This window comes from Cryptomeria japonica, chromosome 4 (genome assembly GCF_030272615.1).
Source record: "Cryptomeria japonica chromosome 4, Sugi_1.0, whole genome shotgun sequence".
NCBI lineage: Eukaryota > Viridiplantae > Streptophyta > Pinopsida > Cupressales > Cupressaceae > Cryptomeria > Cryptomeria japonica.
In genome coordinates this window covers 431,879,493-431,886,694 of record NC_081408.1, presented here as the reverse complement: position 1 = coordinate 431,886,694, position 7,202 = coordinate 431,879,493, and the positions used below count along the sequence as shown (strand labels likewise).

General features: G+C 34.7%; 1 non-coding gene across 1 annotated transcript; it reads left to right on the top strand.

The window, feature by feature from the left end:
- The first annotated feature begins 634 nt into the window (after nucleotides 1-634).
- Nucleotides 635-708, top strand: TRNAV-AAC (transfer RNA valine (anticodon AAC)). The gene has a single exon. It is a non-coding gene; the product is annotated as a tRNA-Val (tRNA).
- Nucleotides 709-7,202: the final 6,494 nt, after the last annotated feature.

The following is a 7,202-nucleotide window of genomic DNA, read 5'->3' as shown; positions in this document are numbered from 1 at the left end:
GTTTCCACTATTATTGGATTTGTTTATGGATTTCGAACAACAAAATTAGCCATTACAAGTGGTAAGAATACTTTCCCTTCCAAGACTTCTGCAGTGTTCTACAACCAGTTTATTGCATTTTGCATTTCCCAGCAACTTTTTAACATTTTCGAACAGATTAAATCATTTCACTCCTTTCTGCAAACTCAGCCCTTGCTTTCCTGGCAGGCACTTCGCTGCTTTGCAGCTCTTGTTGAATGAACAAAACTGATCTTTTCGAATCTATATTTTGACCCTTCCAATTCTTTGGTATATCTGTTTAACTTCCTAATTTGACTCCTTTCCACACTATCATTTACTCTTGATATGTGCTTGTCTATATTGTTTAAAAGATGATAAGATTATATGGAGGAATGATATTCTTCTAGTGATATGAGGTGATTGCATTGCGGTTTACTTTATGATTGATTTATAATTATTGTTTATGATTTTAGGAGGTTGGTGTTATTCAAAGATGAAACAGCCATGCCATAACAAAACTTGGAATAAGTCAGTCTTTATGAGATTGTTCTATTTCTGCCATCATCAGATCAATAAACTCAGGTTAGATGTTGAAATAAAATATTGTATAACAATATTGGCACCATAGCGTGTCGGTGCCGTGGTGTAGTTGGTTATCACGTCAGTCTAACACACTGAAGGTCTCCAGTTCAAGTCTGGGCGGCGCCATTTTTGACAATTTTTAAGTTATTGCTATCATTACCATTGAGCAGATCATAATACTTTCTCAACTTTCCTTTTGAAAATTCAAAGGTGCCTCATTTTCTACGCTGCCTCCTATTTAAAGCAGGACGTTGAATTCAAGCTATGGTGAAAAATATGCAGAGATGAGAGAAAAGTCCAATCCATTCACTTACAAAAATCATAATCTACTCGCATGTTTTGATTTGTTTTTGAATTGAACCATCTGTCTCTGTCTTTAGTGTATATGACTTTCAAATTGAACTTGTGGGGTGAATAGTATTGGAACCAGAATTAATTCATCATTCTTCAAAACTATTTTTGAATTTATGAATTCTTTCACAAGACAATTCTTTTATTTTAATCACTCATATTATTATTGGTTTCGGAAGAGGTAGGTTATTTATACAATACATCAACGAAACAACTAAATCATGGTTACATTGTAATTCGAAATAATAAGAGGGAATAACAAACTCACGCCTCAAACCAATAAACAAAAGAGATAAAATCACAAGTACCAAAATATAATAAAAAGATTCACAAGTACCCATTGATCAAAAGGAACAAGAAAGCAAAGATTCATATGGTCTTTATGTCCTCATCTAGCTTCTATATAATAACATTTTGTTTTTCCTTTTCCATTTTCGGCAAGTTAATTTCATAGATAGCTTACCTTCTTGAATAACAATTTGTTCATATTTTTGTCTCAAATTGGCCTTTCCCTTTTCCATTTTCAGCAAGTTAATTTCATAGATAGCTTACCTTCTTGAATAACAATTTGTTCATATTTTTGTCTCAAATTGGCCTTTCCCACAAGCATCTTGTTGATTTCTATAAAAAAACCATTTAGAAAGCAAATGATGGTTTTTTATTTTCTTGACTAATTTAGATGATTCTTCCACTATCTAGTCACTAACCTTAATCACACCTTTCAAAGACTCTTCCTTGTACAAGTAAACCTAATTCTAATTGTAAGCATGTGAGCAAGGCCTCAATATTCTAGGAAACTTGGCTCATGGGCCCAATTCTTCCCAAAATTTCTCTTTACCATTGTCATTCTTGGATTTTTTTCCCTTCACAATCTTCGTTGTTTCCTTTGACTACTCTGTCTTCCAATTGCTCCTCCTTATAGTCTTCATTAGTAGTGTTATCCTCAGTGTCACAACAAGTGAAAATTTTTCCATTCTTGGAAGACAAACCCTCCTTCATAAAAGGGTTAAAGTTTCTCCAATCATTTAAAATAAGAAAAATTAACTCTACCTGTGTTCGGTGGGATTGCAACCCATAAATTCCTTAACTACAACCTCTAAGGAAAGTGCAAGGAAGGAGAGGGATATGGAATGGTGGAAACATAAATGGCTTAGTAGATCAAACCGGTATGAGAACACAGTAGTCAAGTGTCCCTCCAAAGTAATATACTTCATGATCACAATGGCCACCTAAATGATAACATTTGAGTGACTCGCCTTTTTTAAGAAAAATACTTTTCACCTCCTCTCCCATCTTATAATCCTCAAGAATCTTCAAGCGCTCAATCTTGAAATTGGTAGCTATAGTAATAACTTGTTCAAAAACTGCCATGACCATTCCTATTTTGCTAACTGTGTTATTAAACCAATTTCTAGAAATTTCCATTGTCATCATTATGTCATACCCTATGTCATACCCTTTTATCCTCTCAAGAAATGGGGTGAAAATGCCAACCTCCAAGATCCTCCAAATAGTGTGGTTAGACTTCAGCTTCCTACAAGAAATGGGCTCACTTGGTTTCGAACCACACCTTTATCAACATCCAAATATAGGACCCTCAAATTCTTAGTCTTGAATAAAGAACTCATAGGAAGATGCTTTGAGTTGAGAAACTTTCAACACTTGTCAAGGTTGAGGTGGAGGTAAACATGCCTAGAAATGATTAACCAGACTCTTTTAAACTCCATTATGGCAAAATTAAGATGGCTCTCCACAATTCCAAATATTTATCTAGACATTGAACTACCCATTGTATTAGCAACATAATTGGCTTCTTGAAAGGTATCTTGAACCTCCACCTAATTTAGAGAAAGAATAATATTGAGAGTCCTAAATTTGCTACTAATTATCCAACTAGGCTTCTAGCCTTTTCCTTCAAGTAGTGTATAATATTGTTCAATTCACCTTCAACAATGCAATTTTAGATATGCATTTCCTAAAAAAATTAAGTCAATTGTAAGTCATCAATACCTCCAAAATATGATTGATTTGCAACCCAAAATTTATTGCAAAAACAACCCTTGTGAACTACCCTCCAAGTCACAAACAACCACTCTTCCCCTAAGGGGCTATGATTACCCTTGGACATTACATCAAAATTAATTTAAACCAATTAGGGGGTAGGGACCCATTTAACAGTCTTTCTTTCCTTTTCACCACCGTTGAGAGGAATTTAAATGTGAACCTTTAAGTCCCAATAGGAAGCTATTCTTTTATCAAATTTAGAAATGGATAGCTTACCATATCCCATAGATTTTGAATGTAGAGCCATAAGTAAATTTTATTTGATGGTGGAGCTAAATAAGTCTCACTTGTAGTTTATGGATGATACTGCTTCAATGGGTTTAGCTCGCATTCATGAAGCACAAAATTTCGGACAAACTTTGGATATTTATTTAGCTACTTCAAGCTAAAAAGTCAATGAGCATAAATCTTCTATCTATTTTTAAAATACTACTGAGCCTATTCAGATACGTATTGTCAATATCTCATGATTTCAAATTGGCTTTCTTCCATTACTTTATCTTGGTATTCCTTTGGTTGTGGGTAGTCAACTTAGGGGCTACTGGCAAGAGTTGTTGGATAAGTTGCGTAGGAGGGTTAATCACGGACTCATCGTTGGCTCTCCACTGTTGGGCGGGTGACTCTTCTAAATTCTATAAACCATGCTCTCCCTATTTATAGGTGTTTTGTTCAGGTGACTCCTTCATTTTTTATTAAGGAAATTGATGCTCTATCCTGACAATTCCTTTGGAGTGGCACTTTGCTTTCTTCTAAGTGGAGTTTAATTAAGTAGGAGACTATTTGTAGGCCACAAAAATTAGGAGGCCTTGGTCTTAGCTCAACAACTCTGAATGGGCAAGCTCTATATGCTAAACTATATTGGCGATGGTGCACTAGTCAAGATTAAGTTTGATCTTGAATTCTTTCTAATAAATATCTTACCAGAGTTGATATCTTGGAGATTCCCCGCTATAGCCTTGAGGGGAAGGGTTCTATTATTTGGCATATTTTGAAGAGAGGGGCGGGGCTCATTAAATAGAGGTTTTTCTGGATCTATAATAAAGGTTGTGAAGGTCTATTTTGGCTTGATTCTTGGGATGGTCACCCTCCTCTTCTTTCAATGTATCCACACTTACAATTCCGCTGTGATAGTTTCACTACATCTTGTTGCCACATAGTGGTTGATTAGAAGATTGTTATGTATTTAGGCTCAGTGGATGTTTGCAGATGGAAATAACCCCAAGACTGGCCACCTGGTGGAAACGAGGAAGCTCGTTGAGAGTTAGCTCACATTCTTCGTAGTAGGGAGTGTATCCTGGCATGGGGTAAGGATTCGACTAGTAAGTGTGAGCAGTGTCTTTGGGCTACTTAGAGCTCGATAGACAAATGTTTGGGGGGGAAGGAGCTAATTAGTGGTGAAAATAGGTGTGGAACAAATTTTGTTGCCCCAAGAGCAATTTTTTCATGTGGTTGGTTGTTCAAAATAGATGTCTTACTTGGGATAACTTGTGCAAGCGTGGTTTCCAAGGACCTTCTAGTTATGTGCTTTGTCTTCCTAGTGAGGAATGTACTTCTCATCTTTTCTTTCAATGTTCTTTCTCTAGGGATATTTGGCATATCCAATGGGCAGTTCGGAATCAAGCTTGTCTGCATGCCTCCTCTTTGGCTGAATTATGGGTTTCTTGGGTCAACCTCCTATTAAGACTTATTTTCTTTAGGTTATGTGGGTTATGTGGCCTTCTTTCATTAAATGGCATCTTTGGTTAGAACAAAATCATAGGATTTTTCAGAATACAAAATTGGTTGTTCAACACTTATGAAGGAAAATTGTTAATACTCTTCAAGAGACAGTCTCAGCTAAGTGTGATCTTTCTAGTGCGATGGATCCTAGAGATGTATGTACTCTTCAAAGGTTGCATTTTTCTTGTGATGTGGGATGAAAGCATGTTAGGCAGTCCAGGGGTCGCCAGTCTTAAAAGGAGGATTAATCGGGTAGGTCAATAGTTCCTTTCTCCTTAAGGCATTCTAAAGATAAATATTGATGGCTCCTCTAGGGGGAATCTTGGCCATGCAAGTATAGGTGGTGTTGGTAGAGATAGCTCTAGTGTTGTTTAGTTTCTCTTTTCCATTTATAGAGGGTTTCATACTAATAATTTCATGGAAGCCCTTGCCATCTTGTATGCACTAGAGAGAGGGTGTGCTCTTGGTTGGAAATAGATTATTTGTGAATTTGATTCACAATTACTAGTGTATATGTTGAATGAGTAGCACTTGGATGGCATTAATTGGCATTTAATTGTGGTTATCCTCTAGATTCTATGGTTAAGTGGGTCTTTCGACTATGTTACTTTTTTTCATATTCCTAGAGAATGGAATCGCTTAGAAGATTCGCTGGTGAAATGGGCATCTGATGGATTGGAAGGTTGGAATGTTGTAGAATGGGGACATTTGTGGGTGGATTTATCTCATTTTTTAGGGAATTTGGTTGTGGAGGATAGGAACGGTAATTTTTTTTTTCTTTGTTGGGATATAGGCCTTTCTTACTTTGTATTCTTCTTTCTAATTAATAAATTTTTACCCCTTGTGTGAAAAAAAAATAGTTATTCAAAATTTAGAATTATATAAAGTTGATAAAAAATATTAAAGTTTATATTTAACTTTTTTTTTAAATTACAAATTATAATTATGAAAATAAGACGATTATATGATTTTTAGAAATTTTGGAGTATTTTTTAGATACAAATATTAATTCAATCTTCTTAACTCATATTTTATGAATAATATTTGAAAATAACTTATCTTCTGTGAGCATGAATAGTTCAATTAACACTCATTATACTTAGGTGACACTCACGTAGATGAAGTATTGGAACGTTTAAGAGGCCACCCATCTTGGTACAACTCTAACTCAAGCATGTTTAACATGAAGTTTCCCCCAAGATCAAGCATACTAAGCTTTCCCCTATTTGCAAAACTTTCAGCGTGGTTCATACCTTATAAATCATTCATTATAGAGCTCCTTAACTCACTCATTATCAATAGTGTGATATTTTTTGTAGTAACTTGGATAATTTGATGTTTTCTCAAATTTGCATTGAAGTTTTTTGAATAAAAAATTCTATTGTCTCATATGTCATGAGTATTGGTTCACAAAAACTCATCTGTCATGAGCATAAATGGTCTACTTAGCACTCATTGCATCTAGGTGATGCTCACAATGTTAAATCATTAGGACTTTGTAGGAGGTCAACTATCCCAATAATACTCTGACTCAAGCATGCTCAAAAACTACTACTCATGAAATATAAGTCAATAAAATTGACTTAAACCCACACAATTGAATCTTTAAAAAAATCACATAATCACCATCTTCTTGATGTGATATAATTGTATTTTTGATTGGCATTACATTTTTTTTCTTCTTAGAACTACAATCTCATGATTTAATTAAAAGCATGTGGTTCCATGAAAAATGGTAATCTTGAAAATGCAGGCAAATGGAACCATCCACAAACACATGGAGAAAATATTCTTTAGACTTGCAATTTCATAGTGCTAGCACTTGTGGACTATTGTTTTTGGCCTACATACTTTAAATCTAAGAAATGGTTGGAAAGTGTATATTACAACCCTTGAGTTGAGTGTCTAAAGGAGACATTGTGCAAGATAGTAAGAGTTTGTGCAGATGATAGTAAGAGTGTCTATTATAGCCCTTTAGTTGAGTGTTAAGAAAATATTGTGCAAATGATAATAACTACTTCTATGGATTTGAAATAAATTTTTGATATTTTAGATCTTTCTCCTTAGGAATCAACCATCTCATTGGACCAAGCATGTTGGGTATAGAACCTCCATATGGGTACCAACCAAAATTAAGAGAAACATACTATATTGAAAAATACCATATTATTGTGGTTATGGTACTAGCTAGATCATCCTTTGTTGTCGATTTCGGCCACCCTGGTTTACTTCTTGATTTCTTCTCACCAAACATGAAGTTCGACATAATATTGGTTTCAAGTAATAATAAGCGACATAATCTTTTGTCCATTCTTTGTCAGCTAACCAAATAAGAACGCCACTAGCTTTTTCATAATAGTTTTTTTCTCAATCATCTACCTCACACCACATGACTAAATACAATACTCATAAACTTTCATACCCTGTCCATAATCAAAATCATAACCTATTAAGAATAATATTTAAGTTATTGAAAAAAAGTATAT